We start from the raw sequence: 27,579 nt of genomic DNA, 5'->3' as shown, positions 1-27,579 counted from the left end.
ATTGGATTATAACCCAAAATATAATGTAAATATCTGTAGTTGAACATTGAAACAAATGATTAGCTAGATAAATAAGTTAATAAATCTCCTTAAAGGCTTCTTTTTAATCCACAAATATTCAAGTGTTTCTATAGATTTTAAAAAATCTTACCTGTAAATCTAAGTAAATACATGGGGTTTACTAAAGTATAGTCAACTCTATAGACAGCTTAATTAGTATAATATTTTAGAAAATCAAAGTCAAAGTCCAACAAAATAAGCAGCTGTTAATGGATATGCGCAAGGGAACAAGGCAGGAACAGGGGGCCAAGGGAAGAGGAGCAGATAAACACACTAAAACAAGAATTCATTGTATATACCACCAAGTTAAGAAAAGGGAAGGGGCAGGTCAAAGGGGGTCACTTGAGAATAAAGGGAGGGGACACTAATCAAGATGCATGGGGAGGGTGGCACAGAGAGACTGGGAATGTGGCCTAGTGATAAAGCACTCGCCTAGCATTGTGAGAAGCCCTGGATTCCATTCCTCAGCACCACATAAACAGAAAAACCGGAAGTGGCATGATGGCTCAAAGTGGTAGAGTGCTAGCCTTGAGCAAAAGAAGCTCAGGGACAGTGCCCAGGCCCTGAGTTCAAGCCCTAGGAATGCAAAAAAAAAAAACATGCATTACATTCATAAACTGATTTGTTAAATGGCACCTCCTTTTTACAACTACTTACAGATAATAAAATTAAATCTTAGATAACAGACATTTCAACAAGAAATTAAACAAAATTGAATCAGTGACAATTACTTTGATTTGGGTTCACCACAGTGCACAAAAACCACTGCATTCATTGAGAAGGCTTTGAATTCTTCCAGAAGAATCATTAAACTCGGGGCTGGGGATATAGCCTAGTGGCAAGAGTGCCTGCCTCGGATACACGAGGCCCTAGGTTCGATTCCCCAGCACCACATATACACAAAACGGCCAGAAGCGGCGCTGTGGCTCAAGTGGCAGAGTGCTAGCCTTGAGCGGGAAGAAGCCAGGGACAGTGCTCAGGCCCTGAGTCCAAGGCCCAGGACTGGCCAAAAAAAAAAAAAAAAGAATCATTAAACTCTTAGGTAAAACATACTGAAGATAGTTGGGACTGCTAAACTTTCTTAAAACTTGATAATGTCTGCATGCCAAATATTTCATGAAATGACAACAGCCATCCTAGAATTAATAAGTCAAATTAAGAGCTCAAAGGTCTAAGTAACTGGTAAAAGAACACATACGTAATAAATTCAAAAGGAAGAGAGGAAAAGTAAAAGGAATATAAACATCCAAAACCCCAAAAGGAAGCCAGTAGTTTAACTTCTCTGAACATTGAAACAAACTCCAGGAAATAGACAGTTTTTTGTTATTGGTGGTGGTGGTGTTTGCTTTTTACTTTGGGTTCTTTTTCTTTTGAGGGAGCAAACAAGAGCAGAGAAAGGGAGGAAGGAAGAGTGAACAAATGCAATCATGTTATTCAGTAGACACTACGTGGAATTGTGGGCAATGATGGGAGGGGGAAACGGAGAAAGGAAAGAGTGACAGATTAAAAAAAGAAATGTACTCATTACCTGACTTGTGAAATGGTAACTCCTCTGTACAACACAGTAACAAAACTATATGAAAAAAAAAAATTCAAACCCAGAAGAGGAAGCTAGTTCCTTTTGAAATGTTTAATATTTCTAAAAGAAAAAACACTAATAAATGCTTGATTTTTCTTTTTTGCCAGTCCTGGGGCTGCACTGTTCCTGGTTTCTTTTTGCTCAAGGCTAGCACTCTGCCACTTCAACCAAAGCGTCACTTCTGACCTTTTCTATGTATGTGGTGCTGAGGAATCGAACCCAGGGTTTCATGTATGCAAGGTAAGCACTCTTACCATTAGGTCATATTCCTAGCCCTAATGTTTGACATTTCTAAGAAAATTAAAGGCAAAAGATGGTAATTATTATGCAGTAATATTCTACATTAGGAAGACATAGAAACAATCATATGCGTATGTATATACATACATACAGGAGCTGTGTGCTGGTCATTTAATAATCAGAGTTTTTATACCTAATACATTAGTGCCACTTCCTGAAATCCAGAAATAGTCAATAATCCAGAAGAAATTTGTTGTTGTTGCTGACTGTGCTGGGGCTTGAACTCAGGGCCTGGGAGCTGTCCCTGAGCCTCTTTGTGCTCAAGGCTAGCCCTCTACCGCTTGAACCACATCACCACTTCCAGCGTTTCTGAGTAGTTTATTAAGTCTCACAGGGACTTTTCTGCCCAGGCTGGCTTTGAACCATGATCCTCATATCTGAGCTTCCTGAGTAGCTTGGATTACAGGCGTGAGCCACTAGGGCCCAGCTTGACTTTTTTTTAATTTTATTTTTTATTTATTTACTTACTTATCTTTGCCAGTCCTGGGGCTTGGACTCAGGGCCTGAGCACTGTCCCTGGTTTCTTTTTGCTCAAGGCTAGCACTCAGCCACAGCGCCACTTCTGGCCATTTTCGGTATATGTGGTGCTAGGGAATTAAACCTAGGGCTTCATGCATGGGAGGCAAGCACTCTTGCCACTAGGCCATATTCCCAGCCCTTGAATTGTATTTTGATGATAGATTATATAGCCACTGAACAGTGAAAAGAGAAAATACTTAGCAAATTATATTACCTTACCTAAAAACATCCTGAATCCAAAAGCAACAAGACATTTATATTATAACTATTACTAGCCGGGGCCAGTGGTTCATGCCTGTAATCCTAGATACTCAGGATTGCAGTTCAAAGCCAGCTGGGAAAGTAAAGTCCATCAGACTCTCATCTTCAATTAGTCACAAAAAAAGCAAGTGGTGCTGTAGCTCAAGTGGCTGAGTGCTACCCTTGAGCACCCAGGCCCAGAGTTGAAGGCTCAGGACCAGCACCAAAGAAAAAGATAATACTAATAAGCCAGAAGCAGAGAGGTTGCTCAAGTGGTAGAGTGTGTTAGCCTTGAGCAGAAAAGCTCAGTGACTTTACCCAAGCCCTGAACTCAAGCCTCAGGAAGAGAACAAGGAAGGATGGAAGGACGGAAGGAAGGAAAAAATGGAGGGAGGGAGGGGGAGGGAGAGAGGGAGGGAGGGAGAGAGGGAAAGAGAGGGAGGGAGGGAGAGGAAGAGAGAGAGAGAGAGAGAGAACCAACCAACCTATTATGAGTACTGAACTCTTGGAAGTTATTTTTAAAATATGCTTGTTTTTAAGAATATGACAAATTTGGTTCACTGTTTTTAAAAAGTGTGTAAACCTTACCAAGAATGAGACAATGATAGTGTTTATCTACATATATATAAATGTATATAGATATAGATATACATACATCAGAGAAATTTTAACTTCTAAGAATATGTAGGGTATTTTTTAATGCTAAAGGAGGATGCAATATAGCTACTCTCATTGAATGAATAGCTTATAAAAGCGTTGAACTTTTCTGATAATAAAATATGTGCAGAAATTTCAACAGCCTCTATGCCAAAAAAAAAGTAGTGGTCTTGTTTCTACTGATCTGTCTCATGAGCAGCTCCACATGAGACCACTGTCTAGATTTCTGGCACACTGCCACAATTCTTTTCTCTCAGGCCTTGTTGCCAGGGTTGCAGCTGCACAACCAATTCTTATGAAAATGGAAGCCTTTGAAATGTCGTTTATGGAAAGGAACATAAAAGATTTCATTATCTCCTCAAAACTCCCACCCTTCCCTAGCCATACAACCAACCACAGGCACCCTCTTTACCAGAAGGCAGCAGCTCAGTCCTAAGTACATATGAAAAGCCATAAAGGAGTAAATGTGTGGCCACGAACTGTAAAGTTTAGCCAAGTTATTTTAAATGACTTCTGCTTACACTGTCATAGATAAGTTCCACTACTTACATTGCCACATAGTCATACATTTAATGTAATTTTAAAATAAGTCTAAAGAATAAACACTTGCAAGAAAGAAAAGGCTTTATACTAACCATTTCAGAGTAATTTCAAATAATAATAAAGTCAAAGAAAAAACTGCATTTACTCAAAATGCAAAATTCTTTAAAAGGCATTTTCACACCAGTAATAAAAGGAATAAAAGGAATAAAAAGGAATATTCACACCAGTAAAATTTTCTTTAAAAAGGAGAAAAAAAATCACAATCTACCCTTCTTCTCATTTTTGCTAAAATCTTTGTTCTTTGGATAAAATGTGTAAGAAATGCTTAATTCTTGAATGACAATTTATAACTGAAATTATCTTGTGAGAAATGCTAACAGACCATGAAGATAAAACTACTTTTCAGTACAAGAAATGTATCCAATGCCTAACGTATGAAACTGTAACCTCTCTGTACATCAGTTTGATAATAAAAATTTGGAAAAAAAAAAACAAAAAAAAAAAACTACTTTTCAGCCACACAGGTAGAAGCATACAACCTGACATCTCAACACTGATGAAATGGAAGCAGGATGGTCTCCAGTTCCAGACTTGCTAGGGCTAAATGAGACCTCTTCAAAAAACAAAACAATTTCAAGCAAATAAGAAAATATAATGCAAAGTAAAAACATCAAATTTTCATTAAAAAAAACCTTTCTTTCTAGTACTGGGGATTCGAACTCAATAGTCTCCAGCTCGCTGGCTTGCTGGCTCACAGATACTCTACCACTTCAGCCACAGCTACAGCCATGCTTTTTCCTCAATATTTTAGAGCTAGAATCTTGATAGACTTTTCTACCCAAGTAGTCTGTGACCTACAGTCCTCCAGCTCTCAGCCTCCTCAGTAACTAGGATTAAAGGTGTGAGCCCAGCCTAAACCCTTAACACTTTTATGTTAGTGTCACTGGAACTCTAAAAATACCAGAACCTTAGACTTTCTAATTATCTTAGAGAAAATAATTAAGATCAGCACCTTCCTTTTGTAAATATATTTAGTCTGTAATTCCTTCATATCTTAAGAAAAAATACAGGGGGCTGGGAATGTGGCTTAGTGGGAGAGTGCTTGCCTAGCATGCATGAAGCCCTAGGTTCAAGTCCTCAGTACCACAAATAGGAAAAGCCAGTAGTGGTGCTGTGGCCAAGTGTTAGAGTGCTAGCCTTGAGCAAAAAGAAGCTCAGAGACAGTGCCCAGACCCTGAATTCGAGCCCAGGACCAGAACAAGGATGATGATTGATGAGGATTGATGATTGAAGGAGGAGGAGGAAGATGAAGGAGGAGGATGAAAGAGGATGGAGGACGACAATGGAGGAGAAGGGGGAAGGCAAGGATGACAAACATACCAGGATCAAGCTAATTTCAGAATGGTCCAATCAATACACATGAATAGGAGTACATAAATAGAATAAAGGGTAATAATTATATGATCATCTAAAGAGACTCAGGAAACAACTTTGACAACATGGTTCATGATAGAAAAAAGCCCTGAAGAAACTAGGAATATAAGGATCAAAATAAACATCGTAAACATCAACCTATATAGAAAACATTATACTAAATAGGGAAAAACAGAAAACAAATCCTTTAAAATAAAAACTAAGTTTGTCCATTCTCATGACTCTTATTCAACACAATATTTGAAGTTTTGCCAAATCAATAAGGCAGGAAATAAAAGGAGCCCAACCAAGGAAATAAATGGTCAAATTATACTTATTTGCAGAAATTTATCTTATGCATGATTTTTTTAAGATGAAACAAATCTTTATTTTATATATAATACTAATTTGTAATATAAATATATGTATTACATATACATAACACATATACAATACAATATAAAACATACTGTATGTTCAGTACTACATAGCTATAAATATTGCATACATATTCATTCTTAAAAATATAGTCAAATCCTCATAATTTCAATAGACTTGTTAAGCTTAATTTCTTCTTTTAGATATTTAATTCAAGTAACAGGAAATTTTGTCACCTATTTGATTATATAAAATTCTACTGCATTTCTGTGGAAAAATCTTGTTACTTATATGGTTCTTTGGCTTTAAGCTGTTTAACACTGTGACAAATTCCTATTCATTACATTGTACTTTCTTTAAAGTTAGCACTTGTGGCAAAGAGATAAAATGCAACAGAAGACAGATGCATTTGATAGACACATTTCTGAGATTTTGACTTTTAAGGAAATCATGTGGATTTGAAGACTAACATAAAAAAAATCCTCAAACAGCATGAAATTTCTGCTTCAAAGCTCTATATCCAAGATGGAATCTGTGGTTGAAGAATAGTGACATTTCTATACTTTCCCAAGATAGCTCATTTCAATTTATTGGGTAGTTATATTTAGCTTATAATTCTATACAAAGAAGTCCCTTAGCGTTTTCTATAGGAGAATAGCTTTATATAAATATGAACAATGGTTTGGGGCCAAATTTGTTTTTTTATTTGTGTATTAGGTGATCAGAATTTGGCCCATTTGGAGGTTATTTTTCCAGCTGGTCAGAACTTCACTACACTTGTGTGTGTTAATTGTTACTGTTGTTGGAAACAACAATAGCAGGAGTCTGTCAGGCAAGGCCATTTAAGTAGGAGCAGGTCTCTGCCTATGGCCACCATTATGCATGATTTTTTTAATGGTACTAGAGTTTTAACTTACTAAACCAATGCTCTGCTCTACTACTCACCCTCACCATTTTTGCTTTAGTTTGTTTTAGATAGGATCTTGCTTGCTTTTGCTGTCCTCCAACTAGGATCCTCCTGTCCCTGCCTCCCAAATAGCTGGGATTACAAATGCGTACCATTATGCCAGACATAAGAAATGGCTTCTTATCAGAATTTATTTAAAAAAAAAAAAGTGTGTCATCTGTCTACTGAGCCCAAAACAAACGGGCCTTTTTTTTTTTTTCAGTACTGCTCATAAAACACAGTTTAGTCAAAACCACAAAGGGTACTTCATGATTTCTTCACTGAAATTATGTGAGGACATACCACAGCTGCTGTGGTAAGTATTGCAGTCACTTGGTAGGCCTGACGTAAGGCCACCAACTCTCTAAGCATAGCATAGCCCCTTAATGGCAATTATTTTCAAATACTTCTAACCTGAGTCAATCAAAAAACTAGCAACTTAAGACCTACTTTCTTACACGATGTAATTATCAACTGGTAAAATTTTCTAGTTATAAATGAAGATATATATTCTAGTTCCCAAAGTTGAAGAGGTAATGTCAAACATTCCATTCCTTAAAAATATCCCAAGCTCCTTCTTTATAAATAATTACATTTAGGGGCTGGGAATATGGCCTAGTGGCAAGAGTGCCTACCTCATATACATGAGGCCCTGGGTTCGATTCCCCAGCACCACATATACAGAAAATGGCCAGAAGTGGCACTGTGGCTCAAGTGGCAGAGTGCTAGCCTTGAGCAAAAAGAAGCCAGGGACAGTGCTCAGGCCCTGAGTCTAAGCCCCAGGACTGGCCAAAAAAAAACAAAACATAAATAATTACATTTAGAAAAGAAGAAACAGAACCATTCAGGGATAATCTTTAGAATATTCCATTTTAACTGTCTGTAAACTATTTCCTCCAATGTGTATTTCCTCATTTGGTGAACAAGCTATTCCTGCTCTGGCTGTGTATGTGTGCTAAATATCTAATCCACCTACAGCTTCTAGCAGATCAGTTCCCCTAGCAAAATGCTACCAAGTTAGAGTAGGAAAACAGTAGAATCAGAAACAAGCCATATGACCCCAAAACTAGCAGACTGTTAATACATTTATGATTCCTGACCCGTTTTTTGTTGTTCTTGTTGCTGCTGTTGTTTCTTTTTTTTTTTTTGGCCAGTCCTGGGGCTTGGACTCAGGGCCTGAGCACTGTCCCTGGCTTCTTTTTGCTCAAGGCTAGCACTCTGCCACTTGAGCCACAACGCCACTTCTGGCCATTTTCTGTATATGTGGTGCTGGGGAATCGAACCCAGGGCCTCATTCATATGAGGTAGGCACTCTTGCCACTAGGCCATATCCCCAGCCCTGCTGTTGTTTCTTGTTGGACAATCATGGGCTTAAACTCTAGGCCTGAGCACTGTCCCTGAGCTCTTAAGCTTAAGGCTAGGGTTGTACCACTTTGAACCACAGCACCACTTCTGGTTTTTCTAGTGGTTAACTGGAGATAAGTCTCACAGACTTTCCTGCCCTGGCTGGCTTTGAACCACGATCTTCAGATCTCAGCCTCCTGAGTAGCTAGGATTACAGGCCTGAGCCACCAGGGCCTGGCTCCTAATTACTTTTTTTTTGGCCAGTCCTGGAGCTTGAGCACTGTCCCTGCCTTCTTTTTGCTCAAGGCTAGCACTCTATCATTTGAGACACAGCACCACTTCTGGCCTTTCCATATATGCGGGGCTGAGGAATTGAACCCAGAGCTTCATAGTACAAGAGTGCCTGCCTCGTGGGGTAGGCCATATTCCCAGCTCCTCCTAATTACTTTTTCAAATTTCCAAAGTTACCATCTTTTCCTATCACCAGTCAAAAAGTAGTCTACCCAAATATATCACTATATTATAAAATTCAATTCATTCAACAAATGCGTGTTAGACCTACATACAGAGTTTTAAAAATAAGACATACACACCGAGAGCCAGTGGCTCATCCTAATGACTCACGAGGCTGAGATCTGAGGACTGTGGCTCAAAGCCAGCCAGGGCAAAAAAGTCCTTGAGACTCATCTCCAATTAAGCACCAAAAAAGCCAGATGTAGAGCTGTGGCTCAAGTAGTAAAGCACTAGCCTTGAGCAAAAACAGCTCAGACAACACCCTCACCCTGAGTTCAAGCCCCAGATCAGCACAAAAAAGAAAAGATGTACGGTGAGGCACTGATGACTATGCTCCCTGGCTGTATTCTTGAACTTATAGAAAACTGAATTTTAAGAAAGAGTCTATAGAGCTGGGAATGTGGCTTAGTGGTAGGTAGAGTGCTTCGCAAGCATGCCTGAAGCCCTGAGTTCGATTCTACAGACCCCCATAAACAGAAAAGGCTGGAAGTGGTAGGTAGAGTGCTAGCCTTGAGCACAAAAGCTCAGGGAAAGTGCCCAGGCCCTGACACACACAAAAAAGTAAAGACCCTTAATAATGTACCTTTAACTTTTTCTCTACAATTCTACTTCTAGGAATTACATTTCAGAAAACACTCATAATCATACACAGACTGCACTTGGGTGTAGACAAGGGGCTGTGGTAAACTCTCCTGTGACCCTGATAGAAAACACTAAATTTTATTTTCAAAATATAGTATCAAGCTGGGCAATGGTGGCTCATGCCTGTATTTCTAGCTACTCAGCAGGCTGATATCCAAGGATCAAGGTTCAAAGCCAGCCTAGGCAGATAATCATTCAAGAGACTCTATGGCCAATTAACAACCAAAACTCCAGATGTGGAGTGGAACTGTGTAGCTCAAGCAGTAAAGAACTACCCTTGAACAAAAAACCTCAAGGACAGTGTCTAAGCCCTGAGTTCAAGTCCCAAGACTGGCACAAGAAAAAGAGACAGACAGGAGAGAGAGAGGAGAGACAGATCTATATGTAGTATTATTTTTAAAAATACAAACAGTATCAAAGACATGTTTGAATTCTTAATTCCCCAAACAGCTATGATATGCAAAGTGAATTTTAAAAGCATGAGGTAAGCAGTATAGCTCAGCAGTAGAGTACTTATTTGCCTACCAAGTCCAAGAGCCTGAGTATCTTATCTTTGTCTGGCCCATACGATAACATTTTAAGACAATCCCTTTTGAAGAGAGTTTAAGAATTCAGTGTGCAAGTGGCACAATCCTCAAAACTTAAGCAGCAAGGCACAATGAAGAAGCCAACAGCAGTGAAAAAGGACACAGGCTTCAAAGCAAAACACAGGTCAAAGTTTTTCCCCTAACTGCATAAACCTCCCCCCCCTTCAGGGTGTACACTACCACTTGAGCCACACCTCCAAGTCTGGCATTTTACTTGTTAATTAATGATGAAGTCTTTTTTTGCCTATGCTGGGTTTGAACCTCGATCCTCTAGGTAGAATTATAGGTATGAGCCACCAGCTCCAGGCTAATACTTGCACAAACCTTTTAATAACCTCTCTAAATATAATAATCTCCCTAAATTATTTCAAGTATAAAAATATGAATACAATTCTCAACAGTTAGTATTAAGAAGTACTTTACAGACAGCCTGGCATTTGATAGCTCAACTAATACAAATTTTTATTGCTGTTCTGAGATATGATGTCCCTATGATGCCCAGACTGGTCTAGAATTCTCCAACTGCCCATCTCAGGCACCCAAGTAGATGGAATCACATGCACATCACATCCAGCTTCTTAATCCAACGTACTATACACAGTGTTAACAAAAGGCCATTTAAGGTTTTGGAATCATAGTGAAATTGTCACAAATAGATTTTATTTAACTATATAAGAGAATCTAAGGATTGTAAGGAATCGCAATGTTGATCTTGTCAATTATCAGTAGTACTATTTTTGTTTTTAGCATATAGCAGTTGTACAAGGGGCTTGTCAATGGTACTTTTTTTTTCTGCCAGTCCTGGGGCTTGAACTCAGGGCCTGGGCACTGTCCCTGCCTTGTTTTTGCTCAAGGCTAGTAGTACTCAACCTCTTGAACCACAGCGCCACTTCCGGCTTTTTCTGTTTATGTGGTGCTGAAGAACCGAACCCAGGGCTTTATGCATGTGAGGCAAGCACTTTACCACTAAGCCACATTACCAACCCTCAGTGGTCCTTTTGAGTCACTAACGTGTAATCACCTCTAAAGATTAATATCCTGAGGCAGGAGATTCTACTTTTAGGCAGCACTGACACAGAAAGATACTTCAGTATTTGGAATACAAAGCTTCTACCAACTATTCTAGGTCTGCCTGATGGGATGATGCAAAATGAACACCATTTTTCTATGTGATTGCTCTAAAAGTATACAAAGATAGCACTGTAAATCTTTTAAAAATTGTTACCACATTCAATGCTATCTCTATTCCCATCTGCTTATTACTCATACTGAAGAGACAGAACACTTCAGTATTTCCTTAGCTGAATTTAACTATTAGCTTTTATTCTAGATAGTATCAAGTATGTACCCATCAATATGCATATATTGCTATTCTCCAAGTCAGTATCAACTCCATCAGACTGCTATGAAGAAAAAAAAATACATTTTAAATTTCACTGATTCCAAAACGTTAAGTTTAAGCTAATCATACTGTAAGAAGGATGAACAAAAAAGTTTAAAAATTAATTTGTTGAAACAATATTAAGTAACAGTGTCCAAGGGCCAGGAATATGGCTTAGTGGCAGAGTGCTTGCCTAGCATGCATGAAGCCCTGGATTTGATTCCTCAGTACCACATAAACAGAAAAACCGGAAGTGGTGCTGTGGCTCAAGTGGCAGAGTGCTAGCCTTGAGCAAAAGAAGCTCAGGGACAGTGCCCAGGCCCTGAGTTCAAGCCCCAGGACTGGCAAAGAAATATATATATATATTTTCCCCCTCATGTGGAGCTGGGAATGTGGCTTAGTGGTGAAGTGCTTGCCTACCATGCATAAAGCCCTGTGTTGGATACCTCAGCACCATATAAACAGTAAAAGGTAGAAGTGGCACTATGGCTCAACCAGTAGAGTGCTAGCCTTGAGGGAAAAAAAGAGCAGAGATCAGGAACAGTATGTGCCCAGGCCCTGAGTTCAAGCCTCAGGACTGGCAAAATAAAAATACAATAAGTGTTCAAAACATCAAATTATAAAAATAAGAAGGCTAAGGCAAAAGGATTAAGTCTGAGGTGAGCCTGAGCTACACAGTAAGACTGTCTCAAAATAAAAATAAAACCACAGGCCGGGCACTAGTGGCAAAAGAAGGCTGGGGATAATACCACCAGGACTGGCCAAAAAAAAAAGTGTCTACAAGCACTAACTTACTTCCAACTGGAAATATCAGAACTAGCATACCACTGTATAAAAACAACATAAAATTAGCGGTTCATATTAAAGGAAGGTGCTGTGATCTAATGTAAATTGCCTATTCTCAATCTCACCACCTGTATGCAAAAGCCTTATCACATGGTAAACAGAGGGCTTCTCAAAGTTAGGTAAGTCAAGTAGTCCTCAGCATTCATTCTCTCCCCTACCACTCCCAACACATACTTCATGAACCTGACCAGGGACAGAAAGGCTTTTAGAAGAAAAACAAAATGTTCATATTCTAGATTTTCTCCTACAGTTAGCATTCGGAATGCAAATAAGGTTCTGTAAGGAAGAGGAGCAGAAAGCAGAAGTGAGATGGGAGCTGTCTTCCTGGAGCTGAGCAGTGACATAAAGCCTGATTAGAAGCAGCTGCAGTGGTCAAACTGTCACCAGATGTGAAGATTGTACAGCAGCAGCCAACAGTCTCAGTGCACCTACAACTACTTGCCAGTTTCAACTTCTTGGCTACTAAGTCATAGTTGTGGTCACAATTGTGACCAAAGCATCCAACAATTTTATCAGTACAAGATTTCCATAAGAAAAGGTTAATCTCCACACACTGTCTCATGCAATGAACACTAAAAGGTAGTTATTATGCTTCAGGCAAGTGTTTCTATCCTTATTCTTTCTTCTCCGTTTTCTCCCCATTTTGGGGGGGAGATGGAAGTGCAAGTAGTAGGGCTTGAACTCAGGGAATCAGGCTCTTGCTTGGCTTTTTCACACCCAAGTAGCACTCTACCACTTGAGCCACATCTCCATGCCCAGCTTTGTGCTGGTTAACTAGAGATAAGCATCTTGGGATTTTTCTGCTTGGGCTGGCTTAGAACCAGTCTCCTGAGTAGCTAGAATTATAGGCATGAGCCACCAAGTAGCCAGCTCCTCCCCATTTTAGATGTCAAATATATAAAAATTACCATTATTCTACAGAACTATTATAGCCAGGCACTGCGTTTGAGGCCAGCCCAGGCTTCCTCTCTTCAAGTAACTGATAAGATGGCGTCTGTCATCGCAACTGTGTGGCTGAAACATCAGGAGGATCAGGAAGAACACAATCCCAGGCCAATGGAGACAGAACATTCAAGAGATTCCCACATCTCAAGAGAAACAAGCTCGACTTGGTAGCACCTGTCATCTCAAAAAGGATGGGAAACTTGAAAATAAATGGATCACAATCCAGGTCTATGGCTTGGCAGGAATTAAGACTCTATCTCAAAAACACCTACTGCAAAGCCAGGCACACTGGTGGCTCACACCTGTAATCTTAATTACTCAGGAGGCTGAGAGCTAAGGATCATGGTTCAAAGCCAGCCTGGGTAAGAAAGTTTGTAAGCCTATCTCAACTAAACGACCTCAAAACTAAAAAATATAAAATAAAATAGGGCTAGGAATATGGCTTAGTGGTGGAGTGCTTGCCTCACATACATGAAACCCTGGGTTCAATTCCTCAGACCACAAATGCCAGAAGGGGCACTGTGGCTCAAGTGGTAAGAGTGCTAGCCTTAAGCAAAAACAAGGTGGGGACAGTGGGGTGCTAAGTTCAAGCCCCAGGACTGGCAAAAACAAGATAAAAAGGGGCTGGTAATATGCCCTAGTGGCAAGAGTGCTTGGCTCATATACATGAAGCCCTGGGTTCGATTTCCCAGTACCACATATATAGAAAATGGCCAGAAGTGGCACTGTGGCTCAAGTGGCAGAGTGCTAGCCTGGGGCCAAGCCCCAGGACTGGCCAAAAAAAAAAAACAAGATAAAAATAATAATAAAATTTTAGAGCCAGAAGTAGAGCTGTGGCTCAAAGAGGTAGAGAGCTATCCTTGAGTAAAACAGCTCAGCGGCAGCAACCAAGCCCTGAGTTCAAGACGCACAACCAAAAAGAAAAAGAAAGAAAAACCTGGGGCTGGAACTATGGCCTAGTGGTAAAGTGCTCGTCTCGTATACATGAAGCCCTGGGTTCAATTCCTCAGCACCACATACATAGAAAAGAGCCGGAAGTGGCACTTTGGCTCAAGTGGCAGAGTGTTAGCCTTGAGCAAAAAGAAGCCAGGGACAGTGCTCAGGCCCTGAGTTCAAGCACTAGGACTGGCAAAACAAAACAAAACACCAAAACCAAACAAACAAGAAAAACCTTAGTGCAAAAAGTGGAGTGGAAATGTGTGTATTCAAATGATAAAAAGGGGGCTGGGAACATGGCTTAGTGGCAAGAGTGCTTGCCTCAAATGATAAAAAGGATATAATATTAAAAATCAGTAACAAAGTTGTTTACTAGCCAATATTATGTACAGTATTTAATTCTATGTGCTAATACATTTAGTTCTTTTAGGACGGCCTTGTTTTAAGTGAAATTCAAGTACTTTTAGCTACAGAAGCATGCATTCAGATGTTACCAAAGGTGAGTGCCCAAAATGAGCAATCTACTGTGTGAACACACTGGGATTCTGCACTAAAGACAGCAAATGCAAACCCTATCTCTACAGGCACTAGAGCAAACTATGCTTAATAGGTGGCAAGCAAACTTGGGAGGACTACGTAGCAGCTGCAGGACTACCAAGAAACTAGCAGAACTTACATTAGTAGATACAGTTGAGGGAAGGTCTTGCATGTAGGCACTGTAAGCGTTTTGCCTTTATTCTCAATGATACAGAAACTTATAAGAGTCCTGAACACAGGAGTGATTGGATTTCATTTTAAAAACATTGGGCTGGGGATATGGCCTAGTGGCAAGAGTGCTTGCCTCGTATACATGAGGCCCTGGGTTCGATTCCTTAGCACCACATATACAGAAAATGGCCAGAAGTGGCGCTGTGGCTCAAGTGGCAGAGTGCTAGCCTTGAGCAAAAAAGAAGCCAGGGACAGTGCTCAGCAGGCCCTGAGTTCACGGCCTAGGACTGGCAAAAAAAAAAAAAAAAAACATTATCCTGGCCGGGCACTGGTGGCTCACACCTGCAATGACAGCAACTCAGGAGGCTGAGATCTGAAGATCATGGTTCAAAGCCAGCCCAGGCAAGAAAGTGGTGAGACTCTTATCTCCAATTAAACACTAGAAAACCAGAAGTGGCACTGTGGCTCAAATTGGTAGAGTACTAGCCTTGAGCTGAAGAGCTCAGGGACAGCTCGCAGGCCCAGAGTTCAAGGCCAGGATGGACTAAATAAATAAATAAATAAATAAATCCTGGTTGCTCTATTGAAAAGAGAAGAAAGGGGCTGGGAATATGGCCTAGTGGTAAAGGGCTCACCTGGTATACATGAAGTCCTGGGTTTGATTCCTCAGCACCACATATGTAGAAAAAGTCGGAAGTGGCACTGTGGCTCAAGTGGTAGAGTGCTAGCCTTGAGCAAAAAGAAGCCAGAGACAGTGCTCAGGCCCTGAGTCCAAGCCCCAGGGCTGGCAAAAAAAAAAGCAAGAAAAGAAAAGAAAGCAGGAGAACTAGAAAAGAGACTAATTGCAGTGGCCTTGGCAGCCACTCTGCCACTCCTCACTCAACAGGTGGGAGATGGAGTCCAATGTTCTTTACATTTCCAAGAAGTACCTATTAGTGCCTGCTGTATACCCCAGAACAAGTAGATATGCCAGTGCAGGAAGGACATCTGAAGGCCCTGAACCCCTGGGCCAGCCCCAGGCACCCCCTTGGAGAGACCTCTAAAATCACCCATAGGAGGGGCTGGGGATATGGCCTAGTGGCAAGGGTGCTTGCCCAGGACTGGCAAAAAAAAAAAAAAAAAATCACCCATAGGACACCTTCACTGGACTTGATGCACCTGGGACCAGACATGGCACAAGCCTCCGTCAGGGAGCTCCACCCGTGCTCCACAGCCTGCACACCGAGTAAGTATGAGCCAATCTCAAAAGAAAAAAAAAATTAGTACAAGCAATAAATGACAAGCAATAAATTACTTAAAAAGGGGTGGTAGGACTTGAAGACAGCAAACTGGTTACATTCTTATTATTGTTGTTTCTGGTAGTAACCAAAGCCAAGGCTTTGCAAATGCTAGGAATATAACCTTAGCCTACATCTATTCTCTTTTTTTCCTCCATGCTGGAGATCAAATCCATAGCTTTGCATATACCTGGCAAGTATTCAACCTCTTAGCTACATCCCCAGAGGGCTCATACTTATTCTTCTTAACACAGCTTTTAAGGTGGTTGTAAAGTGTGTTTTTGTAATACATTATTTGAACTCAATGTGTGAGTATAGGAAATCAAAAATGTCTAGTCTACTGGGAGCCAGGCACATTGCTACAGACCTGTAATCTCAGCTACCAAGGCAGAGACTGGATGGGTACAAGGTCAATCAGGAAGGAAAAAAAGTTACCTAGACCCTATCCCAAAAACAAGCCAGGTGTGGTGGTGTATGTCTATAATCCAGCTACGTGAGAGGCATAGATAGGAGGTCTAAGCCTGGCCTAGGCAAAAAGTCAGGACTCTACCTGAAAAAAATGACTAAAAGCAAAATGGGCTAGGGCAGATGAGTCTCAAAGTGGCCCCAAGTTCAAACCCTAGCACCACCAAAAAAAAAAAAAAAGCCTACTAGGTTTTCATCCAGAAAAACTGAAGCTGGAGTTGTTTAGTAAGATGAGGAAGATTAGACTGGGAACAATGATTGGGGAAAGAAGTGGTAAGAGTTCAGTTCTGACATATTATTCTATATCTAACTGAAAACAATGAGCAGGTGGATAAAATCTACAAGTCTAGAGGTTAAGAAAAAGATCCAGTCTACAATTTTGTTTTAAATATATAATTCTCACTAGATAGGATGAGATCACAAGAGACTAAATATAAATTCAGAAGAAGTCTAAAATAGAGCCCTGGAAAACTGTCTCCTTTATAGAAGCTGGGACAACAAAAAGGAACCACAAAAGAAACTGAAGATAAGCAGTACTGCCCCAAAGGCACAGGGAAGAAAGGTTTCAAAGACAACAATTATCAATCAGGTCAGATGCTGCCACAGCCACTGACATTACCATGGAGAACTGACTGCAGAATGGAATGGACCACCATGGAGGTCACCAGTAGCCAAGCTCAAGAAGGGCAGCTGTGATAAAAAGGGGAGGAGGGCTCACAGTGATGGATCCAGAGATAAAAGAATAACTGTTAACCAAAAATACGGCTTTTTTGGGGGAACAAAAAAGATGTTCTTCAAAAAGGAAAAATCTGGGGCTGGGAATGTGACTTAGCAGTAGAGCGCTTGCCTAGCACGCATGAAGGGCTGGGTTCAATTCCTCAGCATCACATAAACAGTTAAAACTGGAAGTGGCACTGTGGCTCAAGTGGTAGAGTGCTAGCCTTGAGCAAAAAGAAGCCAGGACAGTGCTTGTGCCCCGAGTTCAAGCCCCAGGGCCACCACCACCCCAAAAAAGAGAAAATCTTATCAAAAAGATGTGTTGTTGGGGAGTTGTTTTTTTTAAACATTACCTGAATGTGTGCTGATAGAATCCAGTAGGAGAGGAAGATGCTTCAGCTGGCAGCAGGCAAGCAGAACAAGCTAAATACTGAAGCAAGACAATATGCTTGATAGGAGAATGGGGACAGAACCCAGGGAAGAACAGGAGAGACAGAACAGAACAGCACAAAGTGCAGGCAAATACAGAAAATTCAAGGGGCATGTAAAAGTTCTCTCCTGATTATTTTCATTTTTAACATGCAGGAAACAAGGTTTTCTGTTGAAAATGAAGATGAGAAAGGAAGTGCTAAAGATCCAAGAGGGAAGCTGACTCAACCAGAAAAGGTCCTAGGACCATGGGACTGCATGAAAATAGAGGGAGACCTGGCAACTCTCCAGGTGGAGGCTAGAGTGGTTGGAAGAGTGGGAAGTTGGCCAGTGAGTAACTGGCCAACAGGGAGAAGAGCTGCAGGGGAACTGAGGGATGTGAATAGTAGACCAGGTTCAAAGCAGGACACATGTTCACATGTGGTTACTTGTTGTCTAGGCTGGCCTTAAACCTTGATCCTTCCAATCTCTGACTCCTGTGCAGCTGAGATTGCAGGCATGAGCAACCGTACCCAGTTCTAACTTTATCATGTACAAGTGTACAAAAACTCCATCATGAAAATTTCATTTACAATCTCAGCATGGATCTCTTAGGCAGACAAGCAACAAAATGGAACTAGTATGGCTCATCATTTACTAACTGTCAAAAGCACCTGGACTTAATATGAACTCATGGAATGCTTTCTAGGAAAAAGGAATTAATCTTATTATAATACATTTTGATTAAAATACACTTACGCCAGGCATGGGTGGCTCATACCTATAATCCTAGCTGCTCAGGAGGCTAAGATCTAAGAATCATGGTTTAAAGCCAGCCCAGGCAGTAAAGTCCCTGAGACTCTTATCTTCAATTAACTACTAGAAAATCAGAAGTGGCGCTGTGGCCCAAAATGGTAGAGCGCTAGCCTTGAGCAAAAAAAGGTCAGGGACAGTGCCCACACTTGAGTTCAAGCCCCACAACCAACAACAACAAAAAAAGTTTCAAAGTAAAGACTACTTATTACAAGCTGGGAATGTGGCTTTTTGGTAGAGTGCTTGCCTAGCATGCCTGAAGCCCTGGGTTCCATTCCACACCACCACATAAACTGAAAAAGCCAGGGCTGGGAATATGGCCTAGTTGGCAAGAGAGCCTGCCTCATATACATGAAGCCCTGGGTTCAATTCCCCAGCACCACATATATAGAAAATGGCCGGACGTGGCGCTGTGGCTCAAGTGGCAGAGTGCTAGCCTTGAGCAAAAGGAAGCCAGGGACAGTGCTCAAGGCCCGGAGTTCAAGCCCCAGGACCAGCATGGAAGGGTGGGAGAGAGGGAAGGAGGGATTACTTATTACCAAATCTTTGGGCATGTTAACTGAATTAACTCCCTTTGGAGGTGGTCTCAGAGAAGTTTCTGCTAAAACTTTGTTAGTGCTAACAAACAGAAAAACTCGAGTATGTGTAAGTTTTGAACTGAGACAGCAGGATGCAAAAAATTAAAGATAAAACTGTTATGGGTTGCTGGGGAGGTGCTCTAAGTGGGAATCAAACCCACTGTTCCTCCAGAGTCCACCATACAGAGACAGTCTCAAGCAAAAATGGATTTATTGGGGATGTAAAAAGTGAACTGAGGGGCCAAGGTTTATAAAGGTAAAAGTATACAGGTGTAGGGGATTGAAGCAGGGGGTAGAGCAAACAACAAACAAGTTAGGCAAGCCATTCACAGAAGCAGAATTTTGTATCTGGTTGACCTAATATGTAACTTCATTTTAACAATTGCTACCATGTTTCCCTAATCAAGATGGAGTCAGCTCTACTCCCCCCCAGCATTTGCTACCATGTTTCCCTAATCAAAATGGAGTCAGCTCTAATTCCTACAACAAAAACTAAATCCAGTCCTCAGAAAGAATGAAAAATCAGGAGAGGAAAAAGTCTTCACCTAATTAATAAGAACTTAGAGCAACTGAGTGAGATGTACAGACTAAAGGTCTGTAATGTCTCACTCTGAGAGACTTAAAACACAGCTTTCCATAAAATGTTAAAATATTCCTCTCAAAAAAATGAGATTAAGAATACTGCCATAGGGCTGGGGATATAGCCTAGTGGCAAGAGTGCCTGCCTCGGATACACGAGGCCCTAGGTTCGATTCCCCAGCACCACATATACAGAAAACGGCCAGAAGCGGCGCTGTGGCTCAAGTGGCAGAGTGCTAGCCTTGAGCTGGAAGAAGCCAGGGACAGTGCTCAGGCCCTGAGTCCAAGGCCCAGGACTGGCCAAAAAAAAAAAAAAAAAAAAAAAAAAAAAAAAAAAAAAAAAAGAAATAAGAATACTGCCATAGGTTGGCACAGATAGCTCACAACTGTTATTCTTGCAACTTAGGAGAGGTCAGCCCAAGTAAAAAAGTTCCTGCAACCTTTTCTCAACCAATAGCTGGGCGTAATGGCACTTGCCATGCTGGTTTCATGAGAAGACTGCAGTTGTGGAGCAGCATAGGTAGAAAAGTTGTAGAGACACTATTTCAAAAGAAAGCTGGGTGTGGTGGTGTGCACCTGTCATCCCACGTAGGACAGGAAGCCTGCAAAGGCAGGAAGTGAGACTATTTCAAAAATAACCAGTGCAAAAAGGACTAGAGGAATGGCTCAGTGGTTAAGCAACTGTCCACTGTGAGGTCCTGAATTCAAACCCCAGCACCACACACACACACACACACACACACACACACACACACACACACACACAAAGCAATATGCTTCTGCAAATGCACAAAAACCTTAACGATATATCCTAGATTCATTTTAAAACAGGTAAGAAATTAAACACTTGCACAATTTTTTAAAAGACAATTGAGACTAAAACATGTAATGCCAACCTAGCTAGAGAATAAATGTGAGAGGTTAGGTTACAAAGCACTTGAGAAAGTATTTTACACTGGTAGTCTTTCAATCTATACCAGTGAATCACAAGTATCAGTATCATTCTTTTTCTTTTTTTTAAACCAGTACAGGGCTCAAACTCGGGGCCCTGGGCTCTTGCTCCACTTTTTTTCCTGTTGGTCATGGGGCTTGAACACATGTCTTTAGCTATTTCACACCAGACTAACACGCCAAGCTAACACTATCACTTTGAGCCATAGCTCCATTTATTTTTTCTGGTAGTTAACTGAAGATAAGAGTCTCACAGCCTGTCCTGCCCTAGCAGGCTTTGAACTTCAATCCTAAAATCTCAGCCTCCTTGGTAACTATGATTACAGGCATGAGCCACAGATGCCCAGTTTTGCTTCACTTTTTAACTCATTGCTGACACTCTACTACTTCAGCTACACTTCCAGTCCAGCCTTTTCTGGTTATTTGGACATAAACGTCTCACACACTTTCGACCTGGGTTTGCTTTGTTGGTGGGTTGTTGTTTTTTTAATTTTTTTGCCAGTCCTGAGGCTTGAACTCAGGGCCTGGGCACTGCCCCTGAGCCTCTTTGTGCTCAAGGCTAGCACTCCATCTTTTGAACCACAGTGCCACTTCCCATATTTGAGTGGCAGATTGTTATTAAGAGTTTCGTTGGGACTTTTCTACCCTGGGGGCTGTGATCCTCAGACCTCAGCTTCCTGAGTAGCTAGGATTACAAGCCTGAGCCACCAGCACCTGGGTAGGCTAAACATTTTATTTAACATCACAGACTGCTCATGTTCTTTGTTATCTCTACTGTCATTTACTACAAGGTTCTCAACAACATTGAACTTTATATAATTTATTGTCAGATAATTCTTGCTACAAAAACGTTTACAGCTGGAAGCTGGTGGTTCACACTTGTAATCCTAGCTACTCAGGAGGCTGAGATCTGAGGATGGCAGGTCAAGCCAGCTGGAGCAGGAAAGTCCATGAAACAACTCATCTCCCATTAACCACACTCAGAAACCAGAAGTGGCACTGTGGCTCAAAGTGGTAGAGCATCAGCCTTGAGCAAAAAGAGCCGCTTAAGGACATTGTCCAGGCCCCAAGTTCAAGCCCCAAGACCAAAAAAAAAAACAAAAGAAGTAACACATAGTAAAAAATTATCACAACTCTATACCACTCCAGTGTAAGGAATTATTTATTATTCCTAGGAATAACCAAAATAAGTGAATGTCAAAAAGTCTCAATTCAGAATCAGAACATATGTACACATACTTTTTTTCCACATTACTCTTAAAATCATAAAAAGCTAATAACCCTAGTAGCCCTAAAATTTCAGAGAACTATTAAAATGTCCACATTGTTTTCAACAATGTATAAAGTATTATAAGCACTGGCTAGTCAAACAAGTCCCACTAAATTCAATAGCTAATTGTAAAAAAAAAAAAAAGCAATCTACATTATTTTGTAATGAGTAAGACTACACTGACTTTGGAGCACCTTAATCTGGACTTCTGACACAAATAGTTATGCTTCACTCAACAAAATGTGTCATTAGGTAAGTTCATGGTTGTAGACCATCAGAGTGTACTTACAACAACCTACATGGTGTAGCCTCCTGCACACCTAGACCATACAGTGTACACCTGTGAGTGATAGAGCATAGGTTCAACCCCCCTCCATACACTTACACAAATAAAATATATATATACACACAATGCACATATATTCAGAATTCAATAAGCAGTTTTATCAGTTGCAATACTAGAGAGAAATTCTAAATATGGTCTCACAAACAACTAATAATCCTCCCCTTTTCAGCACCACCAAGTGCCTACTGTAATTGTCTTTGTAAACACTACAGGAAAAGGCCAAAGTAAAACTCCCTCCTTCCCCCAAAAAAAGAACCAACCCTGGGTTGGAGGTGTGGCTTAGTAGAGCACTAAGCAATGAGCAAAGTGTCAGGTACCAAGTTCTAATCCCTCTCGGACCAAAAAAAAGTAACACACAACTGGAGAAGGTGGGAGGCTAAGCAAGCATTCCACCACTGAGACATCCCTAGGCGGGCAGGGGGGTGCATTTCTTGTAGAAAGAAATCCAGTTTATCTTTTCTTTGGGGATTTTAAGAATAGAAAATACTGTTATGGCAAAGATTTACCAAAAAAACACACCTGGAAGTACATCATCTTTTAATAAACATTGTACCAAAATTTAATATGGGCAAAGAAAACTTCCCTTCAATTTCCAAATGTAGCTTTTATTTAGATGACAATATGAAAGTGTAACCCGATAATCTCAGCGCTAAAACGTTACTAATAACGTTTAAACAGACTTAGGACTTGACACTCCCTGAAGTTCCGGGCCATCTTCCCCAACCTTAACTAGGCACTAGGGATGTCTACATCCATAAAAAGGTAAGTTCAAGCTCAAATTTAAGAAGGATAATTGTGGGGTTTGTCTGTCTCCATAAACGCAGCATCCAACACAGGTCTCAGCACATAATAGATGCTTAATGAATATCTGCGGAGTAAATGGCGACATTCAACTAACTATAGAGTGCTGTCGTTTGGAGCTTTCCCTTGCTCGACTATGCCAGGACCACGCAAAAGCACATTAAAGCTCCTTTATTCGTCACAAAATAAAAAGCTAGGCTTCAAAACACAACCCGTATTTTTTCCTCCCACCATTATCAATCAAAAAATATTTTATTTTTCCAGTCCAGGGGCTTGGTCTTGTTTATGCGGTGCTGAGGAATCGAACCCAAGGCTTCATGCATGCAAGGCAAGCATTCTGCCGCTAAGCCACATTCCCAGCCCAATGAAAAAAAAATAATTAAAACAAAAAAAAAAAAAATAGAGAATGAGCCGGGAGCCAGTGGCTCCCACCTGGTAAGCCTAAACTACTCAGGAGGCTGACTGAGACTGAGGATCACGGTTCAAAGTCAGCCTAGGCAGGAAAGTCCAGGAGACTCAATCTCCCGGAAGTGGAGCCGTGGCTCAAGTGGTAAAGCGGTAGCCTTGAGCCCAAAGAGGCTCGAGGACAGCGCCTTGAGTTCAAGCCCCAAGACCCGCAAAAAAACAAAAAAAGGAAGAAAAAGAAAACGCACACCAACTTTTCTCAAAGTGAACAAACCTCTCTTCTCCAACATGCTGTGTGTAATCCTGGCAACCGCTGATGGATCACTCACCAACGACATGTACGGCCGGATAAAAACCACCAGCAACCTGAACCCATCCACACGCTCTTTTCCACCGTCTTTCCCCTCGAACCCACGTCTTTCCACATCTGGGGCTAGATCTGGTGTTCCAAGATGCACGCGTTCGACCCGCATTTTACCGAGCATCTACGCTGTGGGCCCGGGCCCTTCCACGAAAACCTGGACGTTTTTCGCCTCCACTCACCACCGCCAAATCCCCACGCCGGCGGGGGTGGGGTGGGGGAGCTCGCCACTGGAAATCGCCGCAGCTGCGGCTCCGGGCTCCGGCGGGTGCGAGGCGGGGTCAGCTGCGGGGCCGCCGGCGAGCCGCTACCCACCAGGGGCCGCGGCGCCGGGCGCAACAACCTGTACGAGTAGCCCGAGCTCCGGCGAGGCGCCGGCCACTAGGCTTCCTCTCCCGGGTCCCGGGTCCTGGGTCCCGCCGGGCGCCTCGGGTGAGAGTCGGGGCTCCGCAGCCCGGGCCCTGGTTCCCCGACCTCCAAACCGTACCTGCACCTCCCGGGCCCGCCGGGCCCGCCCGGCCCCCTCCGGACTCCCCGACCTGCGCGGTTTGGGGGGGGAGGGGTCCGCGGGCCGTTCCGCGGCCGGAGGACGGTGGGCACCCACCCCGCTGCCTGCCCGCCCGCCTGCCGGCCCCCGCCGCCCGCCGCCCCTCAGAGTCGCTCCGACCCAGCAGCACGTGAACCTTTTCCTCACAGGAAACGCAGGAAAAACCCCGACAGGGTCCCCGGGCCGGAGGACCTCGCCCAGACCTGAAAATGGAGCCGCAGGCTCAGCCCCACAGCCCCGCGGCGCGCGGCGGCCAGGGCCCGGCCGCGCTCGAGGAGCCCTCCCACCCCCCGGGCGGCGGTTGGGGGCTTTCGGGCTCGAGGCCCCTGCGTGGGCCTCGGGGCCGCGTCGCGAGGCCGGCGCCGCACTCACCGTCGCCGCCTTTGTCTCGGCCCGCCGCTCCCGGCAGTACCGCTCTCCAGCGCCGGTTCCGCGGCTACTGCCGTCCCCACGCCCGCAGCTGCGCTCCCCGCTCGCTCGCCGCCTCCTGGCTCCGCCCACTCGCCGAGGCTCGCGCCAGGGCGGGCCGGGAGGGGGGGCGGGGCCGCAGGCGACGCGCGCCCCAGAACGCCAGGGGGAGGGGCGGGGCCCGCGCAGCGGGAGCGCCGCCGCCTGGCCCCGCCCCCATCCCGACTCGGCCCCCCCCCCCCCCCCCGCCCGCCTCAAGGTTGGGTGGAGCGCAAGGCGGGCGCGCGCCTCCGAGCGAGGGGGAGGGGCGGGGCGGCGCGCAGCTGTGGCGGCGGCGGCACGTGACCACGCCCCCACTTAGCCCCGCCCCGCCAGGGTGGGAGCGCGGAAGGTGGGAGAGGGCGGGGCCGGGGGTGGGGCCGCGTGCAGGGCCGCGCTCAGCCCCGCCCCCGGCCCGTTGAGCGGCGGGACGGGACACCCCCTCCACCACCCTCCCCCAGCGTCTCGGACAGGGGTTGCGGCCCGTGAGGGCCCTGGGTGAGCGGACGGCGTGGGGGAGGGGGGGCTGGAGCACGCGCGGGACTCCCCGGGGGGCGCGAGGGGCGGGGCGGCGGGCGCACCCCGGGGATGGAGGCCGGGCGAGCAGGGCGGTGGCCCGTGAGGGGTGGGGTGGGGCGGAGGGGGCGGGGATCCTCGACCACGGTTACAGAACTGGGGGAGGGGGGGCTGGGGGGAGCCAGTGGCTTCCCGCCCGGGAGGTTCACCTGACATTGGGAAGAGCGGAGAACCGGGAGAGGCGATGCCCGGAGACCCCGGGAGACCTAGCAATCCGCGGCCCCACCGGACACCCACCCAACGGCCGTTGGAAGGGGGAAGAACAGCGCACTGATGGTGTAATCCCAAGCCTCTCCGAATATTATAACAACAATAATAATAATGTGCCCCTAAGCCGGGCGCCGGTGGCTCACGCCTTGTCCGTCCCAGCTACTCAGGAGGCTGAGATCTGAGGAGCACGGTTCAAAGCCAGCCTGGGCAGGAAAGTCCTTGAGACTGATCTCCAAGGAACCACCTGAAAACCGGAAGTGGTGGTGTGGCTCTATTAGAGCAAAAGAGCTCAGGTGTCAGCGCCCAGGCCCTGAGTTTCAAACCCCCCAAGACCGACAGGGAAAACAAAGTACCTCTAATGCATGGGGGGGGGAGGGGCGGTTGATGGCATCTTCCCAGTCGCCCGGTGCAAAACTAGTACTTCTTGGTCCCTCCCTGCTTTATTTTCACCCCCATCCATTGAGAAAGCTCCTTGGGTGTGCCTTCAACATAAATCACAATCAGTACTTCCCGCCCACATTTACTTCTCCCTGCACCTTGGGCCTGGATCCTGCCTCAGTGGCCTAGTAGGAAATGGTGGCCCTTCAACTCAGAGTTGATGATCAAAACGACTGGCACAATAAGGAAAGCCACCAGTGGCTACCGACTTCATGCATTGTGAAAGCTATGCTCTTGCTGAGGACCTACAGGCCTTTGTTTTTTTCCCCTTTTTTGCCTCAGACTTCATCACCAACCTCTCATTATTGCTTGAATATTCCAGACAGGCAGACCGAGCACTGGGGACGATAGAACATTATCCCTGTAATGTCTGTCAGTCTTCACCTCTTAACATTCCTTGCTGAAAAGTCACCTAAACGATAATACTTAGTCTAACTCCTCTATCTTAAAATGCCACTGTTCCACTCCAGTCCTCAGTCCTTCCTACCTTTTTTTTTTCTGTTCTTACCCCAAGGCCTCTCTCCTATTGCCACCATTCTGTGTATTTTATATATTTATCTTTGAGTGTCTGTCTACCCCAGTACAAAATGGGATTTTCATCTTGTGTTTGTGGTACTAAGGATTGAACTCAGGGCCCTGTGCCATTTAGGCAAGCCTTCTACCATTGAGCATTTACCCCGTACCTTCAGAGCTGGGATTTTTTTTTTTTTGGTGTCCCATTCACCTGCCTAGGAAGGACAAAAATGAGAAAGAAACTAAATTAATTCCCTGAGATAAAAATGTAAAAGAATAAAAAATGGCCTTTTTTTTTTTTTACTTTTTTATTTCCTCTGGGTTCAAATTCCTATTGGTTACCCATAAGATCCTAACCTACATCATTTTGATTTTCTGGTTACAGTGAATCTAACCATAACCATTTATGTAACTAAATGTCGGGTTTCTGGAGTCACTGATATTCTGGTGTCCTGTTTCACTAACCAGAAATAACGTGATAGGGTAGATGTTTATTGATGTGAGACTTAAAAGCATGCTGTTTCTAAAAATTTCCTAGGGGGCGGAAAATAAATTCCTGAACTTGATACCTGTGCTGTTGTCTTCCTCCTTTTAAACTGCAAATGTAGTCACCTTGTTTTGAATGCCTTAATATTTCCTACGATTTATAAAGAGTAAAACTCAGTATGTAAACATTTGCTGATTTGTCATACTTTATTTATGAAAACTGTGATTGAATGACCCAATCTCATATTAATTCATCCCCTCTTCACAGCAGAAAGAAAAAAAAACTCAGGGACACAATTCTATTTAGATGACATTGTTTGTATGAGAGTGTGTAAGTAGTTATTTGCTCAGTATGATAGTAAGAGCATGATCTCTTCACATAATTTAACCTTCCTATCTTAAATCCATTTCAATCTTGGTGCTGGTGGCTCATACCTATAATCCCAAATATTCAGGAGGTTGACATTTGAGGATGGCACTTTGAAGACAGCCTAGAGAAGAAAAGTCGCTGAGACTCCAGTTAATCACCGAGGCCAGAAGTAGAGTTGTGGCTCAAATGTTAAAAGTAATAACCGTGAGTGAAAAGGCTAAGAAATAGTACCTAGGCCCTGATCATCATCATCATCATAATAATAAGCAATTGATGATACATTACAATTTTAAATAGAATTAAGCTTTACAAAATCACTGACAAGGGATTTCATCAAGGCCAAAAGATAGTTTGTAGGTACAGTAAGACCAAAAAAATTTTTTTCAACAGTCAATTAAAGCATGTGTTTGTACTGTCCTTAAATTTGTTTCCAAGTACAATCAATCAAAAAAAAAAGGTAGAAAATAGACTCTTCATTATTTCC

At 43.3% G+C, this 27,579-nt stretch overlaps 1 protein-coding gene across 3 annotated transcripts in view; it reads right to left on the bottom strand.

Moving 5' to 3' along the window:
* The window catches only part of Cdc42se2 (CDC42 small effector 2), a 51,273-nt gene extending 26,726 nt beyond the window's left edge, over positions 1–24,547 (bottom strand). For all 3 annotated transcript variants that reach the window (XM_048334020.1, XM_048334018.1, XM_048334019.1), the window contains exon 1: positions 24,428–24,547. The gene's annotated coding sequence lies outside the window, so the exon portion shown is untranslated. The remainder of the gene's footprint in view (positions 1–24,427) is intronic.
* Positions 24,548–27,579: the final 3,032 nt, after the last annotated feature.

This window comes from Perognathus longimembris, chromosome 25 (assembly GCF_023159225.1).
Source record: "Perognathus longimembris pacificus isolate PPM17 chromosome 25, ASM2315922v1, whole genome shotgun sequence".
Lineage (NCBI taxonomy): Eukaryota > Metazoa > Chordata > Mammalia > Rodentia > Heteromyidae > Perognathus > Perognathus longimembris.
This window is presented reverse-complemented; position numbering and strand designations above follow the sequence as displayed.